Source organism: Pinus tabuliformis, chromosome 1_1, assembly GCF_031772625.1.
Source record: "Pinus tabuliformis cultivar Carrire ecotype Pingquan chromosome 1_1, CPIR1, whole genome shotgun sequence".
Classification (NCBI taxonomy): domain Eukaryota; kingdom Viridiplantae; phylum Streptophyta; class Pinopsida; order Pinales; family Pinaceae; genus Pinus; species Pinus tabuliformis.
Window position 1 is genome coordinate 726,376,810 of NC_142297.1, and position 11,420 is coordinate 726,388,229.

Genomic DNA, 11,420 nt, shown 5'->3' on the forward strand with positions numbered 1-11,420 from the left:
TGAGATCTCAGCAAGAGTTTCATCTCATATTCATTCCTTGGAGACGAACTAGGTCCTCCAAAATTTAGCAACATGTGAAACACCCTAGGAAACGATTTAGTGGACAGTATGCACTTGTCATTAGCTCTTCATCGGGCCAACAAACTTTTTTGAGTTTCTTAAGTTTTATGTATTCAACCTCGGATGTTAGGAGATATGGATCTGATCCTTAGACCTATTAGCTCCTGGATCTTCTCTGCTAGGACCAGATGTTGATTTACTTCATGCATTGTATCTTTTATAGGAGATTGTTTTGTTCTCCCGCTTTGTATATACATTAGTGTACTCAACAGTTCCTTTGACCTACTTTGTGGTCATTAGTTGGACATAAATATAATTATCTTATCTATCTCTCCATATGATTGGATAATTTTCACTCTATGTAATCAATGTTATATGTAATGTCTAAAATACTTTACATTTTAATTTTTTATTGTGAAATGAGTTATGGTTTTTCTACGTGTGGTATTGATAAGCCATGGTATTGCAATAAAACCAATTTACAAGTTAATAATATCCATGGTAAAGTGGGGGTGGATATACATGGTTAAGAAACTTGTTATATTATAAATTTATTGTAAGTATTAAGTTTTTATGTACTTATAATTTAATTTAAATATGGTTATGGAATCATTATTAGTCTCTTCCAAGGCAGGACCCTAACAATGTATTTGTCTATTCATCACTATTACTTTAGCATTGACCAATGCAAATTATAATCTTTAACTTTGAAAAATAAATATTGATTTTTCAATATTACAAAAAGCAATTTTCAAACATTTGATTAGACCATAACTTGAAGGCCTTATTGCATCATTTGCACAATAATATGTCTCGTGGATAACTATCTTACATATTTTATGCCATAATTTATGGATAGGGTTGCAATATTCATAAATGATTTTTAGATATTTGTGTAGTGATTTTTTATTTTAATCTTTGTATGAAAACCATCCAAAAATAAAATAATTGAAAATAACTTATACTCAAGTAAATAACATATCCATCATCAATTACTTCCCACTGTAATTTAAGCAAGTCTTTGCATAAAAAAAATGGAAGGAATAAGATGTAAAAAATATACTTACAAGAGTTACTTCCCACAATTATTTATGTTTTCTTCAACACTTATGTAGGAGTAAAATTATAAATGTGTAGAATTACTCATGGTTACTATCCACTAAGATTTATGCAAATTCTTCTACTTGAGCAAGCAATTTACTTATCCACTTCACATCTCAATTTATTAGTTACTACCAAACTAAGGCTATAAGATGATTTATTTATCAAACATTATTAATTTAGGATTTATAAATGTAACTTATAATTATTTATGCAATTTTTCCTATAGCATAATTTCTAACTTGAGTTGGAGGGGCTAAGTAATAAAATTACAATATAATAAATTGAATTTTATTATTTTTATTACTTTTAACTTTATTTTATTTGAGCCAAGATTTAAATGTTTGCACTACAACATCTCCACCATACTCAGCTCTATATTAATTTTAACCTTTTATTGTTTTTTAATTGAGCCAACATATAAATATTTAATGTTAAACATTTACGCCTATACATCTACCCCTATATTGGGTTGTAGAGCACCTCTCGGCAAAATTAATATAAGTGTATTTGAACTGTATATCTATTAAGTGTTGAAATTTAAAAGAAAACCGATAAATATTTAATTATGCTTTACTTTTGATAAATATAAAATTAAAATGAATCTATATTGGTTATTAAAAATATTATTTGTATTAACCCGATCAGGGTGTTGGAAGACGTGCATTGGTTGATGAACAACAGGTTATCCAATCCACCATCATCCTATGCTTTAAATGAGGAGGGGTTGTGTCCAGCTACACCCATGCATTCACACACACCCCACACTTTATGACTACTGAAATGGTTTATTGTGGTTATCAAGAAGTTATCAAGAAAGTAGGAAGTGTTGGCGAAAAGAATGTGGGGTTTTGTCCCAGTATAGTCTAGGTAAAGTGATGAGAGTTTGGGAAGGTTTGGGCCCTCTTAGTCGAACCCTCCATCCTTAGCCCAAGTTTGTCACAATTTTCATTCTCTGATTGGTCAGTTAGTTGACGATTTTGGAAATCTTTATGTGTCGGCCCAACAATTTCTCCATGCAATTGGATTTTCCTGAACACAAGAAATGTCCCTCTGACTTGTCAGTTCCGGTTTCAGTGTGTCCTTGTGGTCTAGTTTGGTTTTCCTATAATGTAACAATTGTTTGGAATTTTCGTGGGGGTTCCGATTTTTATTTCAGTTCCACGGGAAGGTGTAACAACCCCCTTACATCCTAACCTGAGGAGGTGGTTACTAGGTTTACCTAAATCACAAAGTGCATTTATGAGAATGGGGTCAAAAGTCTTGAACATATTTTTTTATTCTCTATCTACTAATTAGAAATTTGTTAAAGAGGTTAACCTTAGGAAATACATAACCCTCCAAATCAAGGGGCACAATCATGGAAAAGTCCCTCCCTCTGATCTTGAGGCACTCATAAATTCTTATACCAATATTTTTTTGAGACCTCAAAAGGGCTCCCTTTATTTAGAGTCACTAGCGTTTTATTCACTTGGCCTCAAGTTCTTCCCTACCTTGTTACCTTGCCTACCAAACCACACTTGTGAAGTGGACACAAATTGAGTGACAGAATAAGTTGTTTTTGTAACTTCATAAGACAACCAAATCAAACTTATCGTCTCACCTTGTGAATCTCCAACAATCTCCATCCCTGAAAAGGAACAATAAGAGTGATGACATTGCGCATATTATAGGGTCATGTGATAACCCTTCAAAACCATTATCCACTCTCAAGGATTGATGGCGTTCTTGACCAACACAAGCAAGCAAGGTACTTGACCAAGATTGACATAGCTTTTAGTTATCACGAATTCCATACCTAGCAAGATATGGCAAAGAGTTTTCAAGACTTAATGTGGGTCTCTAAAAGTGGTTGGTCATGTCTTTTGACCTCACCATTGCCCTTACCTCTTTTATGGCATTCATCAATGATAGTTTTCACCCTCACCTTGGAGACTTTGTTTGTGTTCCATTTTAATAATATCTTGATATATAATAAAATATAGGCATAACATTTGGAGCACATTCACATAGTCTTGGATCTTCTCACAAAACATAAGAAACCTTTGTTTGGTAAGACGCGTCACTAATACATGGGATTTGTTATTGATGTAGCAGTTCATACAAATCTAGGGTTCTCGAGTGACAAACTCTTAGTACCATTTTCAATCTGGATTTTTCCAGGAGAATAAATATCCATAAAAAATCATTTGCCATTACTCCCATATAGCTCTCCCCTTCATCCAAATTGACAATCAAGAATCTCATTGGATTCCATAAGCAGACAAAGAATTCTGGAAGTTGAAGGATGCCCCTTGTTAGGCACCTATGATTGCATTCCCAAATCTACAATAACCATTTGAAATAGATATTGTTGCCACTCAATATGCAATTAACACCATTCTTAAGCAAGGAGGACACCCAACCACATCCCATTCAAAACCTTGACTCAAACCAAGCTCAATTCCCGCATTATGACAAGGAGGCCTACTTGTCATTTCAAGTACTCAAGTAATGACAACACTACCACTAAGGAAATCATCATCCACAATAATCAACAATGCCTTCAATTTTCAAATTCTTAATCTAAAATTTAGGTGCAACACCATTTGAAATGAATTTCCTATGTACAACAATTCATTTAGTTATTAAGAACAAGAAGGGAAGCTCAAATACAATTGTTAATTAGCTTAGCAGACCCCCTGCCAAGTCTCTTCACATACTCGATGTGAAGTATACAACATATGAAGAATGGAAAGACATCTATGTCACTGAGCCATTATTTGGTCATGTTGCAGAATCCATCCAACTTTCCACAAGAATTAATCTGACCCCTTTCTTCGACTGTACACTCAGAGATAGCTTATTGTATATGTTGAATTCATTATGTTCTATTAGAGCCAACACATCTTTGTCTCAAAGGGATCACTCTTCATCCTATGGAGGTCACCTTGGCATATAACAAATATTTTTTCATTTACATCAATAATTCTTTTGGCACTCTGCGAGGAAACAATTGGATGACTAAATCAACGATGACTCTGCCAAATTATTTATTTGAGATGAAAGGATTCTAGAAAGATCGATCAAAGAAAATGACTCAAATTACTCGCATGGACAAGGGCCCCACTTTCCGGAAAGATCTCTGGAAAGGGTGACCTCATCAACAACCCTGGAAAAAGTGACCTCATCAACAGCTATTGAACTCAAATTTATATGAATATGGTTTTGGCATTAATGTCAGCTTCAAGGGCCCCGCCTTCTGGAAATATCTCTGGAAAAGTGACCTTGTCAACAGCCAATGAGCTCAAATTTATAATAGAATTTATATGAATGTGGTTTCCACGTTAATGTCGCCTTTATGTTTCAAAGGCATCAAAAAGTTTTTAGGACCAATGGTTTGGCTAAAATTCGAAAATTAAATTAAATCTGTAATTTTAAATTATCAGCAATGGATATTGCAATAGGTTTTTATCAAAATTATATTAGTTTAGGTTGATTAAAAAAATTTTCAAAAAAATTTATAGTATAACATTACCAATGGCAGGGCTATGTCTTATGAACCCTTATGAAAAATGAACAAAAAACATCTCGGAGAGAGAAACTTCGGAGTTTATTATGAAGTAATAACCTTATCTTGCTTAACCCCAAATTCAAGAACGAAAGGTTTGGTGCTGGTCCTTCGACTAGCGTGGGTCAAACCCCTGGGGGAACCATTTTGGTGCAACCTCTTATTGGTAGTTTGGCCTCCCCCAATGTAAATTTTCTATCTGAGTGGAATTTTTCCACGATGCCTAGTTCAGGGCCTCTACGGGGGGGATATGCCTACTCCTGGGTTTCCACATAATCCGGGGTAAATGAGTGTTGGCCCTCAAGGTTGGACAGGGGGCATGCCAAGCTCTTCCCCACACAAGCAAGATTAGTTAATTTGAGGTTTCCATTTTTAACTACTTTGAACATACCAGATCTCTCACGGTTAACCAACGACCTGGTTTGCCACCAATCTAATTGGTCGGAAATACCTACCAAGCTTCCCACAGACATTCTGAAATTTGATGGGAAGCCAGGTGAGGCTCTGTCAAATCACGTCATGACCTTTCACTTGTGGTGTTTGTCCAACTCATTAGGGGTCATTGGCATAGTTAGTCACACCACAGTGAATAATTTGACTGACAAGTTGGGTCAAATGGCCATTCACTCAACACCGTCCGTCAATCAGCCCATGGCCACAACTTCATTGATCCCTACCCAAACCTCCCACATCAATGCGGTACATGCCACACCAGCTGGTAACAACAACTAGCAGGGGGGAAGAATAATAATAGAAAGAATAAGTATACCAATGGGCAGGGTACCAACCAAAATACTGCAACAACGTAGGAGAATGGAGGCAATAAATTGTTACGTTTTCCATGTATGATTTGTCAAGGTGACCATCTCACTCATCAATGTCCTCACATGGATTACATTCACAAGTTTCTGGCTCAACGTGGCTCATCATCACAGCCCGTTGTTCTCACGAATCCGTTTCCTCAGTAGCAGTTGATAGCTTCGACCCCCCAACCCTCGTAAGGGGGCAATCCTGAGGCACCTCATAATGGGTGTGGTTCGTCAATCTCATCAGTTTTCATGTGTGAGTAAGAGGTGGTTCTGCAAACTCGAGCTTGCAACTATGAGGCATAAAACAAGAGCCCAGTTACTTCCAACCCGCATCCGTCCTAGTCCAATGGTCCTCTACACATCGAGAAACTGCCCGTAGATAATGTCCTTTGTTTTCCTAAAGGGTTTATGAATAAGTCCACACACAATCCTAATGCTCGGGATGCTCAAAACTACAACATTGTATAGGACTTAGCCCAATAACCGTGTGCCATGTTATAAGATTGAGCGCGTGAAAACTAATGTCCAATGTTTCACTTCATTCATAATTTGATTTTATGCTTAATGAAGTTTGAAGTTGGGTTTTTAGCCAACTCTCAATCACTAAATAAAATTAAGGGACTTGACAGGGATAGCCCCCAATACCTAAAGTAAGTCCATAGATTCTCTCCTTCCTTCAAGATTATGATCTATTATCTATTATAAGACTACCTGTATCGGGTAGACCTTCCCACGAATATAGTGGGCTTCACATAACACCTTCAGAGGAGATCCAAAGTAGATAAGAACCCTGTATTAAGGTAAGGCTCTCTAGGTTCTAGTAAGGTACTAGCTAGTTAGCTTGGTTGGGGACTTGCTCTTGAGCTAATGGAATGGAACTATAGGGGTCCCTATCATTCCTGGTATATAGTAGGTTGTGCTTATTATATGCCATGGACTGATCATACCCTTGGACCCCTAGAAGTTAGCTTTATAAGTCTAGATAACATCTTTGGAAGGATAGCTGAACTAACAGCTTGCACTGAATACGAGATCATTAGGTAGATATAGTAGTAATGCCATTAATCATAGTAAGTGATAAACGATGTTGTTCATTACAACACCTGTATTACTAGTAATCATAGTTTCCATATCTCTTATGTTACCATGTTGTTGCCCATTGAACTTAGTATCAGTATTGGTATATTATGTCTATTACACATAGTTATAACATGTATCACTCTAATGGGAATCATGCTTATCTGATTACGATTCGATCATACAAGCACGATGTATTGGTATAGTAATGAAACCCATCATAGTTAGACTAGCTTAAGCTTAGTATTGTAATCATTATACACATAGCCCCGAACCTTTACTTATATCGTAAGCTTAGTCATATTGATTATGGAATCCTCATTATTACTATTGTCATGTGGATATACCCCATGTGAGCTTAGTTATCATTTAACTTACATAAGCATTGGGATTAGTACTAATCTAGTCAAGCTGCTTACTTGTGCCCACAACTCTTGTTATGATATTGGCTTTCTATGGGAATAGTGTAGTCAATATTGGGCTTATAAGTAATAGATAACCTATGTGTATTGAGACTAGCTAAGCTGAAACAGGTTCCATATTCTTGATATACTACCTATCGTAGTCAGTGTGTCGCTATTCCTTGTTCCCTTTGCTAATTGGTCTATCTTACCCTTCTACTTGGGGTACGTATGAGTGGTATAAGTAATCCCATTGATTGAATACAAGTGGTATCCTATTTTCCTAATTTGATCAGTACCATACTTAGATTGCAGGGTGACTACAGGAACATAGGTACTCGGTAGTGTGGCTACGTCTCAAATAGCAGTATTCATATATTAGAGAAGCTCCTAGCTGGTTCATAGGGCATGTAGTAATCAATCACTACTATAAAGTATACAACCTATAGAACACTCATCTTACATAGGTGCTCATTATGAGATGAATGAATCCCATTGATCTATACAATGAATCAGATAAGAGTGTAATTAGTATATAGCTCCAAGTATTGATCTTATACATATCGGTGCCGTGAGATCTTAGTATGTACATATTAGTATTAACTCCATTATTTCACTGTTCTATGTTATCATGTTTTATTCCAACCTTATATGGTACTAGTACTATTCAACTTAACTGGTATGATTCAGACATCACATGTTCAATCACATAGGTTATACAGTGTATTGACATCATACATGCTTGATATTTTTTACGGATCTCATGGGAATTAAGCCAATACCGATGTAAGGAGACAAGATTACTCTATGCTTTCAGATCCATGGTAAGTGTTATACCCATTGCTTATCTAGCTTATCCTTGTAAGTAATCAAAACTTATGTATTAGCCTGTATTAGCAAGAGGATATGATTATGGAAATAAGGTAGAGCTTACAACATGTAATACTAGTGAATCCATGGAATACAAAGCTTACTTAAGTGATTTGATTACCATAATATCTATGAAGCTCATATAGGTTGATTACAACTGTTCCTATGATTGCTTGATTAGGTAAACACGATTCACACTGCTTTACCTGGTACTTATCTCATAAACTAATGGGAATGGATGGGGTTGGGTACTAAGAACATGATGTAATTGGAATAGCTCTTGTTAGCTTGATACATGTCAAAAAAGCTGAATACTTTGATCTTCCCTTTGAAGTATGCATATTATCGACATCCTTTATTCCCATAGGTCAAAAGTATATATCTATCTGCAACTTGATCAAATTGGGTTGTGGAATGAGTAGTATCAAGACCATTGCGTAGATTAGGCATGTATAAGATACTCCATATTCAAGCTCTTATGCTATTACTACTACCATATATTCATGCTTTTCCTATAAGAAGGCATGTATTTACCGTATGAGTATGGATCCCATAAGAATGAAGGGAAATAAATAACCCATCTTATACTTAGGAATAGGCATATCAGTAATCTATGGAGTTAGTACTAAGCTTTAATATTCATCTTATTAGTATGTGTAATTCAAACATTTTATAGATAAGTATGGGCTTACTAAGCTTTTAGGTTGGTTCTAGTAGTAAATAATAAAAAAAGGCATGTGTAACCTATGATATCACTGCTTACACTATCCAATACAAGCAATGGATATGAGCTTCAATATTAGTTATAGGTAACAACTTGGCATTGAGCTTATCCCTGTAAATGAATAATGCAAGTAATACATAATCAAAGTAACATAGGTTTTGATAGAGCTTACTAAGTAGATACGTACTAAAACACGTACATTAACCATATTCAGAAACAAGGTCTCACAGTGTATTCAACACAGAGTAATAACCCCATTGTGTAGTTCATATCAGTAATAAATACTACTCATATTACATAGATGTTAGTATTCAATGTGTATCACTGTTCTAGTCCATGTAACTAATGGAAATCAAACCAATACTGTTTAATGTATAGGATGACCAACTTATTCCAATAAACTATACACGACTAAAGCTAAGATAATACCTAAGATGTTTACACACATGTATTGATTATGCTTATTACCCATGTTTCGATAAAGGAACACATATTATTTGACCAGTATTAGCTATGTGTAATCGATTACGAGAATACATACTCATGTATCCAATAGGTTGTAAGCTTATATGGACCTGTATTAGACTCGAGTAAAATGTAAGATATGACTAGAGCTCTAATCCCATATGAGTTATAACATCACGATTATTCCCTAAGTAATGATAGAAGAAACATGGACCCTTCATGAAACTTAATGATACTAGTATGATTACCCTTTGCCCATACTTGCTTGAATACAAGCTATGTTATAGAGCTCATATTAATGCAATACAAATGCTTAAACTAAACACAATGACTAGACTGTAACAGCTTGGAATCCATAACTCTTAGTGGTATCACTTATAGCTTATTCAAGCTAACAAAGCAAGTTCATATTGCTTTGAATAAAATCTTTTTCATTGCTATTATTAAGCTTTTTAATAAGCTTCATTAGCCTTACATCAGGTTTATTATATATATGATGTATCCTCGCAACGGCTTGTTCATTACTAGTATCACAACAACTCTTTATGTAATCAATTTCTTAAGAGTTAATGATAACATAGCATGCTAATTGGTTAGTACGAATATGCTTGATTACCTTAATTGCACTCAATACTAGCTCTTATCCTCATAAGGTTTCTCACATACATACCTGCTGTATTCATGTTCTACTTGCTTTGATCATAGTAGTAATACCCTTGATAGTGCTTATAACTACCATTAGTGTTACAACTTAACACTGTACATTGTGTTATGTTGTATCAACTTAAAAAAGAGCTTATCATGCTTATTTCATGGGGTAATACTTAGCTTGTAATGATGGAAACAAGATTCCATATCCTATGTAGTAAGTCTCTAGTATTACAATACTAATGTTACTGTTATCACTTGCTTCTATTGACTAGTACTTGTAAACACTATGGCTGTTCTCTACATGATTAGTAACGTTGCTGATAGTTATGGCATTTGATTTGTATTGAAAAGCTTGAATGATCATAATCGTTTACAGTGCTTCTATATGGAAACTACTTTCACAGGTCATATAGGTAAAAAGAAGAGTAAAGCTTGTTACTTATACCCATTGTATTGACATTATAAAGTACAAGCATTATAAAGCTTGGTTAGTGTTAGTATAGGTATGAGCAAGAGCTTAAGTATGATGCTTAGTATAGGTAATGATAACCATGTATGATTACTAATACGCATGGTATTTCATCTCAATAAGCCTAATCTATCACAGTTTCTTGTGTTTATGATATAGCTATATACCTAATCAAGTATGATACTCTGTTTCATATCGTGTTCATAGTAATCAGAGTTTGAATCATAGCAATAACCATAATCAATGGAATAAGAGTCAACAAGGAGATATTGTTAGCATTACAACCTCATGGAGCTTACTAATCAGTCATATCATGTAATCAAAGGTTTACACTAACTTCAGTTTAAGTGCAATGTGTTACTGTACTAATCACATGGTATTCATACTAGTATAATGTGTAACTCAGATAGGGTAACAATTACGTATTTATAGTAATCACTCTACATAGATGTGTAAGTATGGACACCACTAATGAATAATGGGATACTAGTATTGATCTATCATTATTGCCTAACAAGGGGTAAGATAGTATGTATTCTCCATATTAGAGCAAGCAGGTAATCATAGTGGTATAACTTTCCATCACATATATGGGAATAGTACTCATGTCGAAATCATCGTAATCAATCAACTTCAGCATCTTATGAAAACACAATGGTTCCTTTTTCATTAGCATACTTGTTTCCCTAATCTCTTGTGTACACTATATAAGGATGGTGATTCCCATTCCTTTATGTTTATTTGATATACATATTACTATCTTATGTAATTACTGCCCATGTGGGTTACCAGTTCACTTGTCTGTATTCCCTATGTTATAGGTCATTCTGCAATCTATACCTGGAACCAACACATTTAGGCATATGTAATAGACTAACTAGTACTCTTGCCATTAATTTGGTATAACTAGCTCTTATATCCTGAACACTAAGCCTGTAATACAACACGAGCTTGTATTCAACCAGTGTGCTTATGTATGACTAGTATATGGTAGCCATTGATCAAGTAGAAGTAATAGTTTCACGGAAGACATGAATATGGATACAGGGGAAACGTATGGGCTGCATACTTCAATGGTGTATTCTATAATATACAGGTAACTTATACTCATTTCTCTACCTTATTAGGATAAAGCTCTACCTATTCAATGGGAATCACTTGTTACCAAGGGTTTGAATCTCATGTTTCAATGAACACTATGCCTAAGTAATCAGTAACACATAAATGGTTATGGTATTATAAG